Below are 24,818 nucleotides of genomic sequence, written 5' to 3'. Positions count from 1 at the left end.
TTGCCTTTGCACGTGAGCCTGTGAGCAGGCCATGTGAGTCTTCAGCCTGCCACGTGACTCACCCATTCTCAGGCCTGTGGTGTCACGGGTCAGTGAGGGTGACCTCATCGAGGGGGTGTGTGTGTGTGTGTGTGCATGCGTGTCCAGGCCCTCCTGGTGAGGGTGACCAGAGGTACAAATGCATGTCGCTGGACTACGTCTTTCTGGAGTGCCAGGGGCCCACTTCTGCAGCAACCTACGTACGGAGAAAGCCAGGGAATCGGAAACGTCACCAGGCGTCGTGGCCTGGGCAGGCTCGCCACTGTACAGAGGAAGGAAAACCCCAGCCTGAGTGCAGGGGGAGGGGGCGGGAGGTCTGTGCTCCACCAGTGAAGACTTTCTGCCCATTCTGCAGTGTGCTCACAGCAAGCCGAGCCTCCTCCAGGCGGGCATTTGCATTTCTAGGGCCCTTTTCCTGAAGGACCCAGGGGCCCCCCAGCACCCTGGGCAAACAGCGTCCCTGTCCGTAAAGGTGCCAGCTGGAGGGGCCAACTGGGGACACGGACTTGCAGACATCATCACAGAAATAGGGAGAAAACCCAGTGGGTTTTGCTCCCCGGTTTAGGTGGGGACGTGGGAAGTCATCCAGTAAACTTGCTTAGAGCTCACGAACTCGTCCCCGCAGGCCACCACCTCTTACGCATGGGCACACCGAGCCCACTCACTCACTCATTCATTTACTCACTCAGGACATATTTACTGACAACCTGCCAAGTGCTGGGGATGGGGCTCCGGAAAGACGTGTGTGAGTCAGGCAAGATACCCGCTCTCACCGGACTGAGATTCGGGGGTGCTGGCTGAGAACAAGGTTGCGCGGTGAGACGCAGAGCATGTCAGGTAACGATCGGTGCCGCAGAGAAAAAGTATAGCAAGGTGAGGGGCGCGGCATTACCCTGTGTAAAGGAGGCCCCGCTGATAAGATGACCTAGGAGTCCAGTCTGGTCAAATGGAGGGAGCGCGTCACGGAGATATCAGCAGGCAGAGGGTTCAGGTCCCTAGGAATGCCAGTGCGAATGCCCTGCTGCAGTGGCCCACTAGGTGTGTTGCAGGAGTGCAGGAAGGCCCGGGAGGCTGGAGCAGAGTGGGCCCTTATTTTGGACACACAGAATTGGGTCTCTTCTATTTGTTCAGCAAAATGTGGTCAGACATCTATGCGGAGGCACTGAGGAGGGAGGGAATAGGTGAGTGTGGATCTCGGGGGCCGAAGCCCAGGGTGGAACTGCCAGGGTACTGATGCCACAAGAAGCCACGGGCTGGCTAAGGCCCCCGGGGAATGAGTGGAGACGGAACACAGAAGGGAAGGGAAGCAATCACTGGGTGTATTAGCACTGAGCAGTCAGGAAGATGAGGGGACACCAGCAAAGGAGACTGGGACACCGGCTGGCATCCCTGAGGCCAGCCGAAGAAAGTGTTTCAGGAAGGAACGAACGATCCGCTGAGACGAGTACCACCAACAATCCAAACGAGACCATTGGCCTTAGCAGGGGGGAGGCCACCCCCTGGGACTGGAGATGGGGCGGAGGTCACCGAGGATGGAGCGGTCCAACCACAGCTCCCAACACAGTCAGAGTAAGAGTCACTTACCCTTCAGACACCTGCTGCCTTTGTTCATCACAGATGTGCACCGAGCACCTAGGGTAACAAGTGCAGGGGAACACTTATGAAGCACTCACCATGAGAGCGCCAGGCACTGGGCCTTCCCCAAATCTCTTAGGTGAGACTCGCTTCCCCCGCCACAGGCAACCCCCAGCCAGGGAGACTGGCAGCATTGTTCTTGTGTGTGTGTGTGTGTGTGTGTGTGTGTGTGTGTGTGTGTGTGTGTTGCAGTCCTCAGGAACCTGGAGTCTTTTTTTTCAATTGTGATTAAAAAATGCATCACATACATTTACCATCGTGACCATTTTTAGATGCACATTTCAGGAGCGTTAAGGATGTTAACGTCGTTGTGCAACAAGCTCTCCAGAGCGTTCTGAATTACAAAACTGCAACTTGGTCCGTCCGAACTGGACGTCGGCTCCCCAGCTCCTCCTCCCCCAGCCTGGGGCGACCCCCACTCCACTTTCTGTTTCTATACATTCGAAGACTCCAGGAACCTCACGTAGGTGGAATTGCACAGACTTTGTCTTTTTGTGTCCAGTTTACTTGGCTTAGCATACTGTCCTCAAGGTTCATCCGTGCTACAGAGTGGATCAGAATTCCCTTCCTTTTCACAGCTGAGTAATATTCCATTGCTTGTAGATGCCACATTTTGTCCATGTATTTATCAATAGACACACAGGTTGCCTCCACCTCCCGGCTGTTGTGAGCACCGTTGCTGTGAACAGGGCCGTGCAGATACCTTATCAAGATCTTGCTTTCGATTATTTTGGCTATAAATAGGAAGCCCGGATCCTTAACCAGTCTCCTGTCAGCCCAGTGATGCTTGGGGAGGGTCCCATTGTAATGGAGACGGTCCAGCAGGGAACACGGACCGGGACCATGTAACCCCGGACAGTGTGAGTACACTGTGAACACATTGAGACCACGGCATTGGGGGACACAGGTGGGAGGGCCCACAATGGGACCTGAAGGAGGAAAACCAGCTGAAGGTCCAGCCCCGCTGCCCTTGTGAAGCTCACAGAGTGTAAAAGAGTAGCCGACCTTACTAACCAGTGAATTTATCACCTCTGGGTGGGGAAGTCTCCTGGTCTCTAGGTAGCCTGAGCTGATTGAGTAAATCTTTTAGATCTTCTGTAGCAAACGAGGACAGTGATGATAATGTTGCTGAGTGTTGGCCCTGTGTTGACTCGGTGCTGAGAGCTTACCACACTTGACCTTGCAGAGTCAGTGCTGTTATTATCCTGCTTTTGCAAGTGAGGAATCCGAGGCTGAGGGAGGTAAGCTCATCTGACCAAAGCAAGCAGCTGGCGGCAGAGTTGGGGTCGAGCCAGCTCTGCTCCCTGCTCAGGCCCACGCTCTTGTAAGCCACGCCCACCTGCCCTTGGCCCCTGTCCTCTGAAGGCTGTGCCCTTCCCTCCTGAGCTCCAGCCTGTGGAGAGGCCGCCTGGGCCCTGCCCTACCCCCAGCAGCACAGAGCCTTGGCCACGGACGTGGGCACCCACAGGTTTCGACACACCGATTTCCTCATCTTCCCTTCCCAACGTGTGACCTGCTGGCTGCAGAATGCTGTAAGGGGAGGTGGGGTCAGGGGCCAAGATGCGAAAGGGGACAGGCCTCCCCCTCGCCTCACTGGGACCACCGTGCCACCTCCCCTCTGTTCCTTTGGCGTCCCCTGCCCATCTCTGTGCCACACAGCAGCCTGAGTGGCCTTTCAGTGTCAGTGCGTGTCACTCCCACAGCTACAATCCTCCTGTCATTTCCCACTGCTCTTAGAGCAGAAATGACGCGCCCCACCCTGGCTTGTGAGGGCCCACGTGCTGCTGCCCCTGCCCACACCTCCCGTGTGACCCCAGCCCACTCATTCCCCGGGGTCCGGATCCTTCTCTGTGCTCCACTCCCTGCTCAGATGTTCCTCCTCCAGAAAGCCTCCCCCCCTTCCTAGGGAGTGTAGTCCTCTCCCCTGTCCCCTCGCTCACCGCTCGGAGCCCACGGGTCCTGTGCCGCAGGCCCGGGTTCCAGGAGCCCCCGCAGACACAGTATGGGGCCTGAGGACTGCAGCCACAGGAGAGAGGCGCTCCCCAGGAGCCGCGGCCATGGCAGCTGTCAGGGACGCGCACCGGCAGGGTGTCGGGTCGTTACTCAGTGTCTTGTGCTCTTGTTCTCGCTGTTCCTTCCTCAATGCACCTTCCCCGGCGCCTTAAAGAGAAGATGCTAGGACAAGCTGTCTCCCTGCCTTTTGCATTTCCAAAGCCTGAACTCGAGGTTGTGCTGCAGAGAGAGGAGAGCACCCCGCGCACACATGACTGGGGACGGGGTGGAGGCCAGCAGCGTCAGTGGAGGGGACTGGGAGCCTGGCGGTGTAGGAGTAGGGTCCCTTCTGTCGGGAGCCGGGCAGGGGGGACTGGAGGAGATCCACCATGGCCATGACTAGAAGGATGGACTGAGGACCTGTTCCAGATAGTAGGCTGGGTGAAGAAGAGGGGTCCCCTCGCCTCGCTGACAGCTGAGGTCCAATCTCCAGCTGCCTCAGCAAAAATGTGGACTCAGGGTCCTGTTTGATTAGACTTCAAGGAGCCAAAGTAACGTGACCTTTCTCACACAGTCACGTTTACAAAGTGGGATTCATGTGACTTTGCGTAGGGCACTGTCATGACACTGAGGTCGTCATCGGGAATTGTCTGGCTGCAAGAACAGATTTCTGCTCAGCAAAGTTCCCATGCACGGACGGAGGCTGGTCATCACCAACACGCAGCTGGGGCGAGCCCTAGGCAGTGGATTCAGGGCCTGGGTATCTGGGTTTCAATTCTCCAAAGCATGCAGTGGGTTGCTATGGAGAACATCCTGGTAGGATCAGGGAATCTTCTGCACTGGTTCTTTGAGCTCAGTGCAGGGAGAAGGAACCCGGGGCACAAACATGGCCACCAAGGCCAACCGCGTGGCTGGCTGGTGGGGCGGGAGATGGCCCAGACGGTGGACAGGCAGATGTGAAATGACCTGCGTGCCTACAGTCAGCAGTAAGAGGGTCGGAGTCCCAGAGCTGGAGAGGCAACTGGGACAATCTGGCCCAGTCCCTCCAATTTCACACGTTTACAAAACCAGGGCTCTAAGCAACAGAGTGACCTACTTGAGGGCACACAGCAAACTGGAGGCAGAGGCTGCTTCAGGAAGCAGAGTATTTCCCCCCTCTCCTATCCCATCCGTTGCCTGCTGGGTGAGGAGGGAAGCCACCCAGACTCTGGTCTCCGCACCCTGCCTTCCAGGCTCCTCCCCAGAGCCTGTGAGCTCAGTGGGGTGCCGGCCTCCACCTGTGTGTCAGTTGCCTGGAATCCCAGGCTGCAGGAAGTGCCCGGCCTCCTGGCCCTCTGCGGCCCAGCCCTGGCCACCTGAACAACCAGATTCCTTCTACCCGTTCCATCCAGCCACGCAGGTCAGGCTGTCTGATTGCCACACGTGTCCCTGCCTCTGCACCTTTGCTCGGGGAGAAGCCCCCTTTACCCGGAGTGCCCCCTCCCTCCACCCAGCTGCGCCGAGTTCCACACCCCGAGGTGCGGACGGTCGCCCCCTCCAGGTCTTCCCTCGCGCACACCCGCATCACATTCCTACCTCCCAGTTCCTGCCTCTTCCTCTCTCTGAGCCCAACACACCACTGCCCGCCCCCTCCGTGGGGCACGTAATTATGGGCCGCCTGCTAATTTTTATGTTGTCTTGAGGTCAGACACTGTCTCAAACATTTTGCGTGACCAAAGCACCCGGCCGCTGTGCTCTGAAGGGGCTCAGCAGACACTTGCCGAGGGCTGAGTGAGTGAATGAACCAGTGACCAATGACAGTGGGTGCCCCTCAGAATCCTGTGAGTTGGGCCCTCCCGGCCCCTGGATTCCTGGGAAAGGTGGGAGGGCCCTGATTTATACCAGTGACAGCAGCCACTCCTGGAGGACCCCTTGGAACCGGTCAGGCCGAAGCGATTTGCTGGGGGCACACGGGCCGCCTGTACCCAACTGGGGATGCATCAGACCTCGGGGAGGCTGACCCCGCAGCTCGCCCTCTCACCACGCACCGGGCACACAGGCTGCGTGCAGCCCGGGCCTGACCTCCAGGAGTACCTGGTGGGCTGTGGTCAGAGGCCAGCTCCGAGGAGACCATTGAAACCCGGAGTCCCATGTGCCCACCACGACAGAGGCTAAACAGGGGGGCACGGGAGTGTAGAGGCCCAAATCAAAGGAGGCAAGTGATGCTTCTCTCGGCAGAGCAAAATCTCCAGTTCCTTAGACCTTCCAGCTTCCCTGTGGGATGGGCGGCCGGAGGGTTGTTCAACCTGATTTACAGGATGACAGACGGAGAGTCGGGGAGGCGGGTGACAAGTCCAAGGTCACTAGAGGCCAGTTGGGGAGCCTTCTGTCCCGGCTACCTCTCCTTCCACTGCCCGGCAGGGGCGTCCCGCTCCAGAGGGCCGGATCTCGTTTCCAAACACGCCCCGTGTGACTCGGCGGCCCAGCTTGGCTCGGGCGGTGCCCATGCCTCACGCCCTCTCTGCGCCCTAAACTTTCCAAGGCCTCGGCTTCCAGGGCTCAACCCGAATCTCACTTCCTCTCAAAGCTTGTCCAGGTCCTGGCCAACCTGAGCAAACCCCTCCACCCACCCCAGGAACCTCTCCTGAGACCTTAGGCCGACTTAATACTTCTTTCAATACAGTGCCTGGCCCAGTGCCCACTCCTCTTGGAGACTCAGGCCCTGCTCTCTGCAGTGAAGTCGTGGTCAGCAAATTTCGGCAGAACAAAGGTGTGAGTGAGTGAATGGACGGATGAACGGCTCTCTTGCCCACCTCACGCTGTTGCTGAGAAGGTTCATTTCAGCAGATGACCTACAAGTTCCCAGCACAGAGCCGGGCACGGAGCAGGCGTCTGCAGTGTGCCCGCTGGCTCAGATCTGTCTGAAGCAACGCTATCTCCCGAGCCACACCGGCCAGCAGAGCTGGGCTTCCTGAACAGAGCGAATGCCAACCCAGAGGCCCCGGTCGGCCCAGCGCCAGGGAGCTGCCTGCTGATCTGCAGAAAGGAGCAAAGTCTGCGGCCCCGCCCACCTGGTCCGCTCGGCCAGCTCAGTGCTGCCTACACCCCGCCCACCGGGCCTCCCAGGCCAGCAGTGTGGGGAAGAAGGAGAAGGACTGATGGAAAATCAGGTTCAACCAGATGGCCAAGCTGTTCTCTTAATCAGCACTGGTGGGGCCCTGGGGCTGAGGTCGGGGGAGGGGGGGCGGGGGCGTGGCTGCCAAGCAGGCCAGGCTGGCTGGCAGTTAAGGACACAGGCCCTGGACCTGTGTACCAGCCTGTGACTACCAGCTCTTGTGACCCTGGGCAAGGGCCGCTCCCTCTCAGACACTGACTGCTCGCCTCTAAAACGCCATGAGGACCAACCGCCATTTGTTAATCTGCAGCAGACAAACGCTGACTCGGGACAAGTCCTTACCCTTGGACGCCATAACCAAATAAACGATGACGGTGCAAATCTCTCCCCCGCCCTCCACACACACCCCCACACACTCACGCAGTGAGAGACAGACACAGGACAGTGATAGAGCGATCACCATAATAGGTTTCCAACTCCTCAGAGAAGGCTGGGCCTTTCTTCTCTATTATACCAGTCTTCTATCTTTATTTCTGTGCCTGAAAGGGCTTAAGGGCTTTGTACTTTTCTCCCCTCTGCCTAGAGCCTCAACCCACCCACCCACCCACCCACGAGCCTCACCCCTTCCCCAGTTTCAGAACTCGCTCAGACAGCTCCCACCCACGGACGCCTTCCCTGCCCGCCCTATTTGGAGCACACCCACCCCCAGTGTGCCCCGCCCGCCTGGTTTTCCCCCACAGCGCTCACTGCCACAGGGCCATGACTGGCTTCTGGTTTGAGTCCCTTGCCTGACGTGCCCCACGAGGGCACGGTTTGGGTCCATCTTGTCCGCAGCTGCATCTCAGAACCTAAAATAATGCCTGCCACTCAGTCGGCCCTCCATAAATACTTGCCAAACAAATAAACAATTGAGTAAATACTACTTTTTTAACACCCTTTCTTGACAAAGTAAAACATGAGCAACTTACTCACTCTTCAGCTCTCAAAACTGAGACAACTGTAATAGCATAATCAATAAAATGTATTTTAAAAACTGGGCATTGGAAAGAAGATTTTACTGACCTACGGAACTGTTAAATCGCTGAGTAAATGTATGTAAGTTTTGGGAAAATTCACTAAACGGTGATAATGGTTTCTTCCTTCCTCCCGGTTCCCTGTCCCAAACCCTCCCCTCCCCTCCCCTCCCCCCTGCTCCTCCTCTGGTCTTATCTGTCCTCTCCAGTGCTGTCCCCAGCCCTGCAGAATTCACAGAGACCCTCTGTCCTCTCAATTTGCCCAATTCACTTATTTTCTTTAAAGATCCTGACTGGAGACCTGGCTTGGGAGAGCCTGCCCCAGACCAGCTGAGTCATACATAAAAGGTTGTCAGTTTGCTTGCTTCTCAGTTCTGGGCCTGCAGTTACGGGGCTCAAAGTGTTCCATCCTGAGCCTGACTGTGGCTCCGGGGGTGGTGGCACCTGACAGGAAGGCCCAGGGAAGCTGGTGGCCGCAGAAGCCCACTGGCCAGAGGAGGGCAGGGTCAGCTCTGAGACCCTGGGCGGAGCCAGAAGGAAGCTCGGAGATGGAAAGGGCTGACCCAGTCATTTTGCGCCCGAGGAGAGTGTGGTCGGAAGAGGTCCCAGGCCTGACCCAAGGTCTCACTTGGAAGAGCAGAAGCAGGAACCTGAATTTTGCCCCCCACTGCCTGTCCAGCACCTTCTGACCGGGACGAGAGGGGCTCCAGCCTGGGGCCCTCCCTGCCCTTCGGAAGACCCGGCTCTCTTCCCCCCACCCACAAGTGAGGAGTCCTGGGGGACCCGGGATGTGATTCCAGGTTCCCAGGACACCGGGATTCCCAGTGAAATGTGCAGGCCCACCTCCCAGGCCTCCACAGCCTCAGGCCCAGCCCCTTTTCCCTACGATGGACCATATAGCCTGTGGCTGCCAACTGCTGGGGGAGGGGCTGATAGGTGGGCCGGGTGTCTAGTGTCTGCCTGGAGGCCCCTTACACAGCAGGCAGATGTGGAGAACCGCGCACCGCCACCATGTCCTGGTGCCAGACCCTGAGTTGGGCCTAATTCCAGGTCATTGGGAAGCTCTGTTTGTCTGGTTAGGAGGTGAAAAAAGTTTTTAAAATTGAATCGTGTATTACCTTGATTTATATACGTCATGAAAACACTGAGACCGAGGTCTGTGACCCTGTCAGGGTGAGCCTGCTATAAGATGCAGCCTCCTCGCAGCTGGTCTGGCCAGGAGAGGGGGCCAGGAGGGGAGGGGGAAGGGAGCGAGCACAGGGTCCTGCTTCTCACACAGAGATTTGGGAGAAACTCGGGCTCCGGGGGCTTTGGCAAGGTAACACACCCGGGAACAGACCACAAAGGGGTTTTGCCTTCCCCACATTTTGAAATAACAAAAGAGGGGGACAGGGAGAGATGTCTTGGCCCTCCTGGCCTCCCAGGTGGCACGCACCTGCACCTGCAGGTTTTCCCGGCTGGGCACGCACCTGGCTGCTTTACCAGGCCTGTGGCCCCGGGCAGGGGCCGAGTGCGGCTCCGCCCAGCTGTTTGCTGTACAGCCTGAGTGTGAGTTCCCGGGAGGGGGCTGGATGTACGGGTGGTGAGGGTGGCGATACAGGGAATAAAAACTGGCACCTGGATGTGCCACCAGATACCAGAGGCTGGAATGAGGCTTCCCACGAAGTCATGCTTCCCCGTGTCTTCCCTAGGGAGCCCCCAAATCTTCAAGACGTCCATTTCACACAGAAGGGAGACCCTCACTCTGCACAGGCTTCTATTTAACTGGCCCTGGTGACATGACCTCAGAGGTCTCCGTCAAACCTGGACACGGCCCGGATGAGTGCTCCTGAACACCAGCTCGTCAGCCGCTCCCTGGGCCGTCTCCTCCCCTCCTCTTCCCGGCCGGCTCCATTACAGCTTCCTAAGCGCGCCTGTCCCTGGTGCGTGCACTGCTTCCCCTGGGGTGCCCCTGGCCTCCTTCCTTCACCCCACCAGCTCCTGCTCCTTCAGGAGCCAGCTCACCTGGCCTCCGCCGCCCAACTCCTGGCCGCCCCAGGCTGAAGGCTCTGCTCTCCCCAAGCCTTTGTGCTTCTGTCCTTCTCTAACAGGACTCAGGCACGGCAGCTGGCAGCTACCTGTCTGCCCTCCAGAGCAACCCTGAGCACCTTGGAGGCAGGGAGGACTGGACCCCACTCATCTCTGGAGCTTTAATAAAGCAGTCCTGGTCTTGCCACTGCTTGGCTGCGGGCAGGGGAGCCCCTGGCTAGAGGATGCTCAGCCAAAGTGGAAGTGACATTGCACATTTGTCTCCATAATTCCCTGGGTCGAGGGGGGAGACTGAAGTGGGAGAGCTGGGGTGAGGAAGCCATCGCCCGCCCTCTCCCCGGGATAGGCCGGAGCAGGATTCAGCCCCAGGGGTGTGCCGACACAGGGGCAGGGCCCCGGGACAGAGGGGAGAGGTCGGTTGCAAAACCCCGCACGCAGCAGTCTCACTGCTGACTCATGCTTGTTAGGCCAACGGGCGACCAAAGTCAGAAGCCACAGGCTCAGAACTGCCCAGTTAGCGCTGACGCTGTTGGTTCCCTGGCCTTCCACAGCCAGCACCCCCTTGGGCCCTACATGTCCCCTTCTGTAGGACACAGCAGTCAGGCTTTCCTTCCCCAGCATGCCTCCCTTGCTTTGGGTGACAGCATCCCAGTTTTCCTTGAAGACCATCTTTCCCACTCCTCCCAGGGGAAGTTGGACCCTCCCCCTCCCCAAACACCAAGACTCATCACATGGCCTGGGCTTAGCCAATCAGAGCATTCTCTTGCCGTGACTGGCTCCAGGATGGGAATATGGTGGACACATGGCGACGAGACAGTTCCAAGACTTTCCAAGAAATATTGAGAAAGACACCCTCGCCTCGGCAGGCCGCCAGCTGCACGGGCACGTCAGTCTGGAGTAACCAGGACTCCCGCGTGCACGGCGGTTGTCTAAGAATGAAGCCACCCCAGAAAATCAGGGGGAGACCCAGCCTTCCAGCCCTGGGTGAAACTCAGACATGTACCTTGGAGCATTTCAGCTAAGTGCACGGACACCTTCCTCTTTGCTTCACTGTATTTTGTAGTTGGGTTATTGTCATTTACAAAGAAAAGAAAAATTTCCGACCAATGCCCCTGGATAACAGATATTCCACCTGCCTTCCTCTCTCGTCTCACCCTCTGTCTCCTAGTTTAAGCCTTGTCATTGGCCTTGACCTTCTTCTGACCTGGGTTATTGCACCAGACCACCAACTAATAATCACAACAGAATGATAGAAGTCGAGCAAGGGCTACCTGTGTGCACTTTATATTTATTCCAGGGACCCCGAACATTGACACACTTGCACCTCGCTGATGAAGAGACCGAGGGTCAGGGGGACAAAGGTCTGGGACACTGTTGGTAAGCGCAAAGCTGGGAGTGGGGCTCGGATGGTCTGACTCCAGAGTGCTTGCTCTTCGACCACAGCACTGTCCTGCTTCACTTAACTCTAGGCGGATCTCCCCCAGCACTGGCAGGGTTTCAGCTGGGACCACGTAGGTCCCTTGGAAGCATGAAGCCATGGGCGCAGCCAGGCTCTGGAAATACTCTGGACTCTGTGGGCTCATTTTAGGAGCACTAACTCTAAATTTGGTCCATCATTTTTCTTCTGTCCTTGTTTTCCTTTTCTCCAATTTCTGTATTCATTCTTAACGTTGTTGCTGTGCCCTCATTGGCCAGACTAACCTGCCCGTGACTGCGCAACTGGGTAAGTGGGCCGCGGATGAACCCCCAGAACCACCAGGATATCACGGGATGAGGCCACAGCCAAGGGAGCGCAGAGCACCATGGGAACAATCCATTTCGCTTGAGGATGGGGGAGGGGCATGGGGAAAGCTGTGTTGAAGAGGCGCTGTGTGAGCCAGGGCCTCAAAGAGCATAGCAGCTTTTGTCGGGAAGGGATGGTGAGGGAACAGGAACAGCATTTCCGGCAGAGGGGAACAGCATGTACAGAAGTGCAGAGGCATGAGAAATCTGGTGCATTCTGGGAAGAGTATGTAGCTGGGTGACAATTTGAGACGTGGGAGGGGAGGAAGAGGAGCATAGCCTGAGGAATACAGGAGAATGAAATCACTCCCTAGTCCTTCAGGTGATTTTCTGGCCTTTCATCCAAGCTTTGCTCAGACAGCCAAAGAGGAAGTTTTTGCTCCCACTCCACAGCTTCCCCGGGAAAGGAAGGGGTTACTTCAGAACAGCGTGAAGAAATGGCTGGGAGCTGAGTGTGCAGGGGGCAGACCATGGGAGGCCTGAAACTTGCACCAGGGAAAGGGAAGGAGGCCAAGGAAGGGACAGGTCAGCCGCTGAGCCCAATACAAACCTCCGTGCCGAGCCGTGCACGGGACCGTGGGGACACGGAGGTCAGTGAGACTGGATCCTGCCTCCGCGGGCTCACAGGCTGGCTGGACAGATGCACATGGGTGGGGCTAAAACGACAGACTGGGCTGAGTTCTGTGGCTTACGCTGTCCAGTGAGGGTCCTGGGGAGTACCAGGAGCCCAGGCCCCAGGGATGTGGGGCAGGCTTCCTAGAGGAGGTGACATGGGAGCTGGGCCTTGAGGGAGGAATAGGAGTTTGCTACCTAGAGACTGAAGAGCTCTCAGAATCCCCTCATCCCCTCTTTGATTAAGACTGACCGCACTGGAGCTACTTGGCCACTGTAAGCCCTCTCTGCTGAGCTCCATCGGGGCAGAGACTCCCTCCGCCTGCTTCACTGAGTCATCTCACACCCCAAAGCGTGCCTGGTATACAGCAGGTACTCAATAATGTGTGCGTGCATGAGTGAGTAGCCTGTGCCAAGGCCCACGGCGGGCTCAGACCTGGGCAGCAGCACCGTGTGGTTAGAAGTGAGGTGGGGGAGCAGGCAGCGCCCATGGCCTCACCGGCCCGTCTGCAGAGCTTGAATTGTATCCTTTCCGTGGGGAGCGGCGCGGCCGAAACTGTATTCAATCATTTAGTGACAAATATTTATTGTGTACCTACTGTGTGCTGGGCGTTATGCCAGACCCAAGAGCTATCGAGGGAGCAAGACCGACTCCTTCCCCACGGAGAGCCAGCTCTCTGGAGAGAGAGCTGCAGACTTGTGAGCGATCCAGAAAGAGTATCTTTTCGGCTAGTGATGACGTGGTAGGAGGAGAGATGAGGATGGCTAAGGAAGGGGCCCGACCGTGATGAGCCCGGGGACGGGCAGAGCTCGCCGAGAGTATGTCCGACAGGACTGCGGCAGCTGGGAGCCGCAGAAAACCTGACTCACGGCAGCTTGGCATCCAAGAGTTTATTTATATCTCTCGACAGAAGTCCGGGAGGTAAGCTTCCCAGGGGCCTCATGGCCACTCCCCACTCCGTGGTGATGTCAACAAACCACGTTCCCCAGCCTTCCTGTTCTACCTCCTCAGCATTCTCTCTGGCGCTTTCCCTTCTTTGAACGAAGAGGCTGAACCCATGCATTTCCTATTTGTTGAAAAGTCCATAACTAAGGACACCTAAGTTGCAGCCTTGCCGGTGTGTAAATTTCTCCACCCAGAAAAAATTCAGAGAAGTCCAATGCTCACAGAAAATGACAGGTGTGAATTTTCTGGGGTGGAAAAGAGGGGCGGACGAGATGCTGAGCTGGATGGCGTCAGCGTGCGAGTGTGTGGGTACTGGGCTCGTTCAGGGGAAGCAGGAATTCAAAGCCAGAAATGGCCATGATAGTACCACCCCGACTCCCCATCTCCCACCAAGAAACTTAGCAACACCTTCGTGAGAGCACAGGGCTTGCCAAATTTCCTAAAAAAGGGGACATGGGACATGATGACCGCAGCTGACACTGGTTCACCAACAGATCCCTTCGGGGCAGCGGGAAGGTGGCTTTGAGGGGAAGGGCTGGGGGCAGCAGTCCTGGGGGAGTTGGGAGGTGTAGGTCAGGGCAGGCGATGGGAGCGGAGAAGAGAGGCGGCTTTGAGAACTTCGGGGGGCGGTGCTGAAATACAGAGAGTCAATGCAGAGCCGAAGGAAGGACCACACTACAACAGCTTCGAGCTTTGGCAAGCCACTCCCAAATCACCAACGATACTTCTGAGGGGCAAATCCCGTGACGGCTCCGGGGGCTTCTGGATGCTGAGTTCCCGGAGCCGGCTCGCCCTGCCTTTATTGGGAGAGGCAGCCCGTCAGGGAATTCAAGCACTCGTGGGTACTGGGCATGCATGGTGTCCCAGCAGCCAATGGTGAGTCCACTCGAAACCCCACACACGGCAGCAGATCTCTGGGGAGTCTGGGGAATACAGACCAAGCAGCCCAGCCCTTAGGCCCTGGCCTCTGGACACCCCTGAGTTGGCCACTGAGTGGGAGAAATTCTCTCAGGAGGTGACAGAAGTGGCTCTAAAAACCCGGAGGGCTGTGGCAATTGTCTCCTCAGCAAGGACACGCACTGGTGGGCTCCAGAAAGCTCCTTTCCAGCAGATTATCAACGCACGTACTTTTTTCTCCAACGTAGCTAGCCCCTGAGGCGGTCTCAGGAAATCGAAGAGCCCACCCTTCCGGGGCCAGGCACTGTTCTCAGTGCTGGGGAACAACACAGACTGAAATCCCTTCTCCTTCAGATTTCTGGCTGGAGGCGACGCCCCAAACCTCAGAATAAACAAGCAGTCCATATATAGCATGCTGATTGTCCCCTTTGTTTTTCTGTGTTAAGCCGTGCTCTGCTAGCATGCTGGGGCTGAAAGCTTGCACACACATCCTCTAACTTCCCCAACCAGTCAAAAGGAGACAGTCAACAGGAAAGTTCTGGGTACCAGTTGCCCCTTCCAGCTTCTGGGAGAGTTACCGGCGGAAGCAGGGAGGCCTCCGAGGTGAAATGTGCAAAGATCAGTGAACGGACAAGCAAGACCCAGGCACCCCGATTCACAGGCGGGGGGGCCACATCTCCTGCAACCGCGAGCCCGCCTGCTCTATGCTCAGCCCGAGTCTTCGTGGGCAGACGTGCGCGTCTCCTGGAGAAGATGTCACTGAGTGCACAGGGCTTGATAGGTGACTAAGCACTTTCTCATCTGCTCTCTCCCCCCATATTGGGCCTGGAGTTGATAGATTTAGCAAGTAAAGTTACCGGACACCCAGTCTTATTTGAGTGCAATATTTGGAACACACGTATACCCCTCCCTGAAAAACTTTATCTAAAACTTTAAATTTGACAGATTGTCTTAGTCTGTTTGGGCTACTATGCCAAAATGCCACAGACGAGGCGGCTTAGAAACAGACGTTTGTTTCTCACGGTTCTGGAGGCTGGGAGTCCAAGGCCAAGGTGCCAGCCAATTCTCTTCCCTGTGTCCTCACATGGTGGAAGGGGGGAGGGAGATTCCTGAGGCCTCTTCCATCAGGGCACTAACCCCTCTCATGGGGCTCCATCCCCGTGACCCAAGCACCTCCTGAAGGACCCACCGCCCAACACCACCACACGGAGGGCTGGAATTTAACACAGGGATTTGGAGGGACCGGAACATGAAGTCTGTAGCACTGAGCGTTCTGTATTTTACCTGGCCACCAGAACTCAGGGACCCCCAGAGGGGGCAACCTCAGGGCCCCTACTTGGTCACTGAAGCTCAGGAAGTGAACTTCCTGAGGTCAACAGTCCCAGGGGACAGCAGGGTGACAGAACGGGGCTCTGCTCCTTCACTGGTCCCCGTGTCCCGCCCAGGCGGCCCCTCCGAGGCATCGGGGACGTGCTGGGGTGGAGGGGCCACGTGGTCTCCACATCAGACGGTGGAGGACGGAGGGTTGCCACTCTTGGTCGCCACGCGTTTTCGGTTTTGGTTTGCCGTGGCAGGGCCTCAGCGCCCGGCCAGCGGGGCTGGAAACGCAGGAAGCCATCTGGAGCCGGTGCTGAGTCACAGGGCGGGAGGAAAACAGGGACGTCTTGACGACAGAGGGGGAGGGGGGGGACCGGCCTCCCTGGAGATTGTGGTGGGCGCCAGAAATAGAAACTGCTCCAGCAGAAGCACCTGTTAGAGAGAAGGTCTGAGATCACCGCGCAACCGCAACACAGTCCCTACTAAGCACCGACCGAAGATAGCACTCTGTTCTATGAGAATATCAAAAGGCCAGGTGGTAAAGCCGAAGTCTCTGTTTTCTGTGGGGATTTTTATTTTATGTTTTTAAATACCGCTCGTCCTCTTCCTACCCATCACCCCTTGGGTGGTTTACTTAAACTTTCTGACCCTGTTTGCTCTTCAGGAACACTAGTCCTTGTTTCATCAAGACAGAGTGAGGGTTCAAATGAAATCACATTTTAAAAACTAGACCTCACTTGAGGCTAGCACACAGTAGGTGGTCAATTCATGGTGGGTCGTGTCGTCAAAAAGACTAAAACATATCTGTGCAGCAGATTGGTGTGGGGATTCGGGGAGATATGACGTCTGCTTGCTCTCAAGAGTGCCCGGGACCTAGCGTGCGTGAGGTTTGACGAGTGACAGGGACGTCTGTCTCCCTCTCCTGCCCCCGATCCTGAGAAAACAGTTCTGGTCCACCAAACCCCCCCCAGTGCTGGTTAGGAAGCCGAATGCCCCACAGTGAAGCTTATGTGGCATCTGTGCATCACATTCCACAAATAGTTCCTTTCAGCGTCGTGCATGTCGCTGGCTCGGCTCCTGCAGAGGTCCGAGAAGAGAAAATGAGGATAAACACGCCTGTTTGCCTGCTGCTGTTAGCGACTGTTCCGTGTGAGGTGCTAAGCTAAGCACTTCACACGTATTGAATTCTCAGAGCAAGTCTTTTGGGTCAGACAGCAATCATCCCACCTCACAGGTAGGGAAACTAAGGCTCAGAAGGATGGAACACGATGTCCAAACGCGTGGAGTCAGTAGGTAGCAGAGTCGAGGCTCAATCCTAGGTCTGATCCCTCCAAAGGCCCTGACCGTCATACCCCAGACAGTCACACTGTGGACAAGCTTCCAGAGGGACAAAAACCCTCGGCCAGGGACTTCAGCTTATCCAGGCCCAAGGCCGCATGAATAGCAGAGGGTGGCGAGGTGACCGAATGCCAGAGGGGAGGTCGGTGATCACAGCTCTATCGCTTCTGGGCTGGGAGGGGCCCCCGAAGGGCTTCCTCCCAGGGGAGCAATGCTGGGTCTCGAGGAAGGTGATGGAGGAGGGCCTAGAGAAGGCAGGCGAGCCCTGCCTGGGGACGGGCAGGGATCAGGGGGGCCAGCTGGCCGAGTCCGAACTGGGTTTTGGAGAGTAAGAGGTCTCTCCAGTTGGCAAAGTCTGGCTGGGGCAGGCTGTCATCAGCGTCCAGAATGACACACTGCCCTGTCTGGCTGGAAGTGACTTCCAGCTGCGGTCCATCACCACCTTTAGGGCTCCTCCCCCAGGCTCTGGGCCTGGTCAGCAGCGCTCACGGGCCGGCCCGCTTCGGGAAAGAAAGGCCTCGTCTGCCGAATCGGCGGGTGTGACCTGTCTTGGCCAGCGTCCTCAACCGCTGCTCTCCTGGGTAAGGTGACAAGGACACCCTGCACTCACAAAAGGGTCACAAAAGCCAATGCAGTGATGGCAGAGCCGGTCTTCAAGTCACTCTGGCGGTATCTGTCAAGAGGATTAAAACTACGTGCACCCTCTAATCCCACGATTTCGCCACTTGAAAGGAGCCCTGGGGAAACGAGCTGGGAGGCGGCAACTTCGGGTGTGGGAGAACGGTTGCTGCAACTCCACAAGCACCCCCAAGAGTCAGCGACAGGGGCTTGGTTAAAAACAATGACCCATTACACAATGGAATTCTCCGCTGCCGTGAAAAGGCACTGTGGCCGCATCAGATGAGGCGAAAAAATCAAGTTGGCAAAACCTTCAGGCAGTATGATCTCAGCTTGGAAGTACATCGCTCTAATACATCCCTTCTTAAGTAGCTCACGTGCTGTGCGTCAGGCCGAGTTCTGGGCGCTGGGGGTTTGCAGGGGATCGAGTTTGGAGAACCTCCTGGGGGAAGTCAGGCAGCGAACATGCGGCCTGAGAATACACAAGATAATTTCCGAGAGTAGGACAATGCCGTAAAAAAAAAGGTCAGACATCCTGGTTTGGAGTAAGTGACAAGGGAGAGACTGTTACCTGCTTATTGAAAACTCCCAGTCGTGAGGGTCTGGGAAGAGCATTTCAGACGGAGGGACTAAGGCCTTTGAGGGGCAGTGTGACCAGAGTATTAGAAAAAATAGGAGGAAGGAGTCCGGGAGAGAGGGGGTGGGAGCGAGGCAGGCATGAGCCAGAGAATGTGGAGACCAAATGCCAAGGTGAGTCTGAAGAGTTTGGCTTTTATTCAAGCACAATGGGAAGGAACTGGGCTTTAAGTGAAGCAATCATTATACATGTACATACATTTGTATTATATTTATGTCATCAGAAAAAAATACACCAAGAGACTAATCAAAACCATCCATGGGTAGTGTGAGATAATGAACAATACTTGTTTTTGTGTGCTTTTCTGGAACTCCAAAACTTTTGGTAATTAGAACCAAGCAGCCCTGGCTGGCGTAGCTCAGTGGATTGAGCACGGGCCTGTGAACCAGGCGATCGTGGTTCGATTCCCAGTCAGGGCACATGCCTGGGTTGCAGGCCGGTTCCTTGCAGGCTAACTACCAGCAGGGGATGTACAAAAGGCAACCATACATTGATGTTTCTCTCCCTCTCTCCTTCCCCTCTAAGAATAAATAAATAAATAAATAAAATCTTAAAAAAAAAAGAAACAAGCAATAACTTCTAATTAAAACAAAAAACAAAAAAACCTCACCAGAGAACAGACAGCTCCCATTTTCCTCTCGCTCCAGGGGTGAAGGTCTTTTACCTGCCGGGGGTGCCCAGGCTGCGGGCTGCAGGCAGCTCAGGGTGGCTATGAATGCGGCCCAACACAAAATCATATCATTTACTTGAAACAATATGAGACCTTTTGTGTGTGTGATTACATGTTGCAGTGTATCTAATGTGTGGCCCAAGACAACTCTTCTTCCTTCAGTGTGGCCCAGAGACGCCAAAAGGTTGGACACCCCTGACACAGACTTTCGCAACAACCCAGTGTATGCAGTCCATCTGCACCAGCTCCGTTTTGTCGGGGGCGGGTGGGGGGGGGTGGCGGGGAGAGTGAGGCGGGGACGTGCAAAGAGACTCTGGCAGAAAGTGGCACCAGAATCGAGGTTCTGCAGCCCCTGCCCAGGTTTCCTGACCCGGCCACACAGACAGGCCTACTCCCTCTCAGGTCCCCCTAAGATGCACCCAGAAATCCAACATCCCCAGTAAGAGGTCCCTGAGATGCCTCCCTACTTGGGGTTGGGGGTGAGGGCCAAGGATGGACCTCTGGCCGCCAGCTGCTGAGGCTGGTGAGTACAAACGGCGCCTGCCCCCCACCCCCCGCCCCGCCCCACACTGCAGATGCGCACGGTGTTTGCTGAATTGATGAAATAACTTGCTTTCGGGAAAATGCCGCTCTTGGGACGTGGGTTCGCTGACTGCATCATTTACTAGCTGTGCTGTGTGAGGCTGGCGATTCCCCCTTCAAGCCCGCATTCTCCATCCAATGGAGAGCCTGTCTGTGCTCAGCCACCTCCCTGAAAGCACAGTGGTCGGTGGGCTCCGGAGCCAGACCACCCGGGCTGGGATGGGCCTCTGTCCTCTCCTAGCTGTGACCGTGGAGAACTGCTTAGCCTCTGAGTGCCTCAGTGCTCTCGTCCAGAAAACGGGAGCACGAATACGGGCCCCAAGGGTTCCAGCTGGGAGGAGATGAAGGAGGAGGGTGCTGTGAAGAGGTCTTGGCTTACAGTGCGTGCTCCTGAAATGTCAGCTGTTATTATTAGCTTTAGCTTTATGGGGCTGCCAAAAGGGTCAAGGGTGAGGCTTTCGGAAGCGCATGCAGAGCTTAGCGCGGGGCCTGGGTTTGGGACAGTTGAGTCCACTACCCTGTCCCCGCCACGGCTACCGGTCTTACGGCTCCATGGCTTTCCACAGGGAACATGCATGCACGTGCTGTGTGTGTTTTGTTCAGATCCCCTTCCTCACCAGGAGGGTCTTGGCCAAGTTCAGCAACAGACCTACTCCCTCTCATCTCAGGAGGTTTCTGTCTGGTGCAGGTCCCAGGAAGAATTTCCTGGCATTCCCCAGTGTCTCGGTCTCTCGTTCCTTTAAGGAGCCACCTTTGAAACTCCAGGCTGGACATCTGCTGAACGACGTGAATGAAGCCTGCTCTGGGGAGTGGCCCTGCGGTCACTGTCCCTCCGGTCACTGTCCCTCCGACCTCCACCCATTTTCAAACTCCAGGTCTCTCCGGGTCATCAATAATCATGTGACTGCTACGTGCGTCTTGGTCTAGTCTCTCCCTCATTCTTTTTCTTTAACATTTTCACCTTTAAAACTTCAATACATCTATTCCAAAGGGAAACAGACTCATCCCCATAAATGGAAAGCCAATACCTCCTGCCATAAATAGGAAGGAGCTCCCCATAAAAAGAAGCACTGTGAGCAGAAGGCTGTGTTATGGGATTCTCGAGGCATAGGGCTGCCCGCTGAAGACTCTGGGCTGGAGGCCTGTGTGATTTCCATTTAAAAGGGAGGTTTGGAGGGGCGTTAGGGATCGGTGCCAGAGTGAGGCTCTTTCGGGGTAGTAAGTATTGAAATGGAATTTAAAGAGGAAAAACAAACTGCATGACTCAGAGTTTTTACTTCCTTTCGGTTCACCTTCTAGAACCTTCCCCTGCAGGCCAGGGGCCTAGAGGCCTTTTTATGTGGTTTGGTTCTTTACTGAGAAAAGCTAAGGAGAGAATAGGCCACCCTCTGCCTCTTACCTATTAGGGCATTTTAGGAAGATTCTAGAGAAACGTTCCTCTCTGATGATATCAGAGAATCATAAAAAATCCTTCTCCGAGGATTTCCCAAAAAGTGATTTGGCTGCCCGTCAGTGTCGCCTCACTTCTTGAGGGAGCCGAAGTGAAAGCCACCCAGAGAGTGGCCTCCAAACAGCTCAGCCACTGGGTCTCCGTGGGGCGCAAAGTGTGGGACTGGTCGCATATCCACAGAGAAATTCACAGTCCTTGGGGGTGGGCTGGACCTAGCAGACCGCCGAGCTTGAGATGAGAGAGAAAGCAGCCAATCCCCTCCGCGCACAGCCTGGACCCGAGAAAGAAGCGACCAAATGATGCACTGACTTCCAGCTCCCGCCCCTTGTTCCCGATGCCTGGGAGGAGCCACAGGAGCGTTGTCCGGAATGGCCCCTGTTCCCAGGCCTCCTCCCTGCTGTACCTGTCTGGTTCCGCCCCACATTTCCAGCCCTGGCTGCTGGGAAGTCCCCCGGTGAACCTCTGCTTCTGACAAGCTGGTCCCCTGGCACATAGCAGGCAGGGATGCTTTAATGAAAGAATGTGCCTGATGCAGGGCTGCCTCTACAGTTCATTTCAACATATTTCTTTTTAAAAATACTTGTATTTAACTTATTGGGGTTACATTGGTCATTAAAATGTCCATACTGCCCAAAACAATCTATAGATCCCATGCAATTCCTATCAAAATACCAATGCCATATTTCACAGAACTAGAACAAACATTCCAAAAATTTGTATGGAACCACAAAGGACCCCAAATAGCCTCAGCAATCTTCAGAAAAAAAGAATAAAGTTGGAGACATCATGCTACCTGATATCAAACTATACTACAAGGCCATAGTAATCAAAGCAGCATGGTACTGGCACAAAAACAGACATCTAATGGAACAGAACAGAGCGCTCAGAAATAAACCCAGGCCTTTGTGGTCAATTAATATTTGACAAATGAGGCAAGAACATACAGTGGAGTAAAGACAGTCTATTCAATAAGTGGTGGTGGGAAAATTCAACATATTTCTCGAGTGTCAGGGACAAATGATGCTGAGTTTTTCCACCAGGCGCTGGTGGGGTGAGCACCACCCCGGTGTGCTGGGGACTGTCCTGGGGTTCGCACCAGATGTCCGTACATGTCCCAGGAAGCGCCCCCCCACCCACAGATTAGGGCAAATCGGAACAGCTGGTCGCCCCTGCTGGGTCAGGCCGCACACGCTCCATGGCCTTGGGACTTTCCAGCAGAGTGGGAGAGGGTGACCTTAAACAAATCATCCCACAAAGAAATGAGTAATGACAAACCAGGATGTGGACGAGGAAGGAGCAGCCAGCCCTGTGAGTACTGTGGGTACGAGGGGGAAGAGGCCCGGCCCTGGCCCCAGAGAAGCTCGAGGTTGCTAGGAGAGAGAGGGACACAGGGCTTATTTGATAAAAAGCGGTGAGTACAGCCCATCAGAAGCCAGCCTCCCTATTCCTGGCTCTAATTGCACTGTCGACATTCCAGTCGGAGTTTCCAGCCGCAGAAACCCACCCTGAGGAACTTGATAGATAGAGCCTGAGAGAGCACTAGAAGGAAAAGGAAAACTCGAGGCCTTCTCAGGGAGTAGAGGGCGGGACGCGCAATGCCAGAATAAAAGAGCCTGCCGTTGCATTCCCATCAGGAAAAAATTTGACTCCAGCCTTTCTCTGCCCTTGGGTTTCTCTGCCTAATACTCTGATTCCAGGAAGAAAGACTCTGATGGCCAGGCTTGGGTCTCATGCCAGCCCCTTGGCTAGGCCGGGGGTGGGGGTGGGCACCATGATTCCACCAAAATCACATGCTGGGGGGGTACAGGGGCCAGCACAGTTGCTGATGGAAAAGGGAAAGGCTGGGATGCCGAGAAGGCGGAGGCCTCAAATGTCCGTTGTCACCTCTTCAGTAGCAGCCCAGAGACTGCCTTGCTACCGCCTCTTGCTCTGTGGTCACTCCTTTCAAAGTAGCTCTCTGCTTGCCCTCTGTCCAGAATATTCTGTTCCCACGGACAGCCCCATGCTGCCAGCTGCCTTCTCAGCACACGTGTCTTGTCCCACCACTCAGGCTGCTACCACCATGGGGCACGTGCTGTGCCTCCGGGCGTGGCTGATACAATGCCTGAGCAGAGGGGAAAGCCTTTACGTGTGCTAAGAACTTTCTAGAGAGCCTCAAGGAGCACACTGCCCTGAGGATGCCCAGGCTCACTCCCCTCCAGCCAAACTAGCTTCTTCCTGCCTCTCCAATACTCTGCCCACTTCGCTATTCCTTCTCTGCACGGTGCCTGCTTTACTCATCGCATGACTCGGGGGTCTCACCCCAGGCGGGATTTTGCTCTCCTGGGGACATCGGGTGATGTCAGGAGACAGTATGTTGGTTGTCACCCTGGAGAGGGGGCTGCACCAGCATCTTGTGGTGGAGGCCAGAGATGCATTAGACACCTTCCAATGCACAGCACAGGCCCCGCCTCAGAGGAAGGTCAGGAAAGATGCCCCCTGCACTGAGGCTTAAAACCCTGCAGTACGGTTGAGTGCCCATGACTCTGCTCGGAAGTCCCCTCCGGGAAGCCCTCCCTGGCCAGCCAGTACCCCTTCACATCCCCGACTGTTTTCTTTGGGACACATCACTGCCACCCAACATCATCCTATTTGTTTACTCAGTTGCTCGTTTGGTGCCCTAGGTGAGGGGCCCGTGGGCCTCTGCTTGTTCTCTTCTGGCTCCCTGGCATAGAGAGCGGCACCTGGCAGATGGTGGGCTGCTGCGCGGAAATGAGCCACACGAATGCTGAATGAAGGAGAGTGGCCTCGGCTGCTATGCCGCTGTGCCCAGCTGTGCCGCCCAGCTCCCCTCAGGCTGCCTCTGTGTGTGTATGTGTGTGTGTGTGTATGTGTTTCACAGCCCTTTCAAAGTCAGCCTCTGTTGGCTGCTGGCTGTGTGGCCTTCGGCACGTTTCTTAAGCCTCCGGGGCCTCAGTTTCCGCACCTGTAAAGTGGGGCTGTACACAGCCAGAAGAAAACGCCCATCCCAGGAGAGCCTCGGTGAACGTCACCACCACCACCACCAGCACCATCACTGCCAGCACGATTTGGCCAGAGTAGGCAGTGGCAGTGACGAATGGGCCCCGGGGCCCTACCAGGCGCTGAGGAGATTAAGGACGGCATGCAAGGCCAAAGCTGTCCCCGTCCGGTTTGGCCGGCTCCTGCTCCGCCCCTGAAATAAACCCGCTGAAGCCCTCACCCACCTCTCGTTTTGATAAGAGGCTGGCAGAGAGCACGGATTTGGGGTGGCAGATGGTGCTGCCCTTGAATTATGAAACCAGAGGAGGGAATGAAAGCGCTCCACGGCGGCGGACACGGGCCAGGAGGGGTAGAAGGCAGGGCGGGCGTTCCGTCAGCCGGGCGGTGGCGGCTGCGGCCCCAGAGTAACATAAGTTTACAGCCCCTTCCTGTCACAGAGGCAAATGCGACGCAGGACGTACGGCGTGGCGGCCTCTAAGGGCGCAGGGCCGGTCAACGGCACAGCACCCACACTCTGGGCTCCTTGAACCGGGTTGTGTTGGCTGCCTCGGGCCACGGCCACTGGGAGACTGTCCCAGGGCATTCCAACTTTAGGCTCCTCGGCTCTGCCGAGGACACGCACCCCATGTCTCCTCTCCACACGCCGGGGACAGTGTAAGCCAGAGCCCCGGAGCCTTCCTGTCTGGGTCCCCATCCCAGCAGCCAGGGCAGGTTTCTTACTTTCTTGGGACCTCAGTTTCCTTGTCTGTGAAATGGGGATGATAGCAGGCCCATCACAGAAAGTATTTAGCCATGGGCTCGGCACATAGTAAATGCTCAATATAAATGTCAGTTCTTAATAAGATCCCAGAATTGACCTGGGGTCTGACAGTCCCCTGGGCTGTGAGTCCCTCAGAGGTCGGTGTGCGGTGCACTCCCCGCTCTCTATGCCTTGCGTGACAACGGACACCCTCTGGGGGCACCGTAAACCATAGTGGCTGCTGACCGGCCCCCTTGGGCATACCTGTTCCTCAGTGGGCACCAGGAAGCCCCACCAGCAAGGCCTGTGACTCCCATTCACTCGTTTAGACCTTAATTCTCAGCGCATAAAGCAACCCTCCTGTCCACTGGCAAGCTGGCCTTCACTCACTGGCTTCGCTGGCTCGTGCTGCGGGCTATGTTTTATTTT

At 56.1% G+C, this 24,818-nt stretch overlaps 1 protein-coding gene across 1 annotated transcript in view; it reads right to left on the bottom strand.

Annotated features, from left to right (window-relative positions):
- Positions 1–1,209: 1,209 nt before the first annotated feature.
- The window catches only part of LOC118994963 (keratin-associated protein 16-1-like), a 121,113-nt gene continuing 97,504 nt past the window's right edge, over positions 1,210–24,818 (bottom strand). The window contains exon 3 of the mRNA XM_037057793.1: positions 1,210–1,671. The gene's annotated coding sequence lies outside the window, so the exon portion shown is untranslated. The remainder of the gene's footprint in view (positions 1,672–24,818) is intronic.

This window comes from Sturnira hondurensis, unplaced genomic scaffold (assembly GCF_014824575.4).
Source record: "Sturnira hondurensis isolate 20B ecotype Veracruz unplaced genomic scaffold, ASM1482457v3 Scaffold0009733, whole genome shotgun sequence".
Taxonomy (NCBI): domain Eukaryota; kingdom Metazoa; phylum Chordata; class Mammalia; order Chiroptera; family Phyllostomidae; genus Sturnira; species Sturnira hondurensis.
Note: the sequence above shows the minus strand (reverse complement) of the source record. Positions and strands in the feature narration are given on the sequence as shown.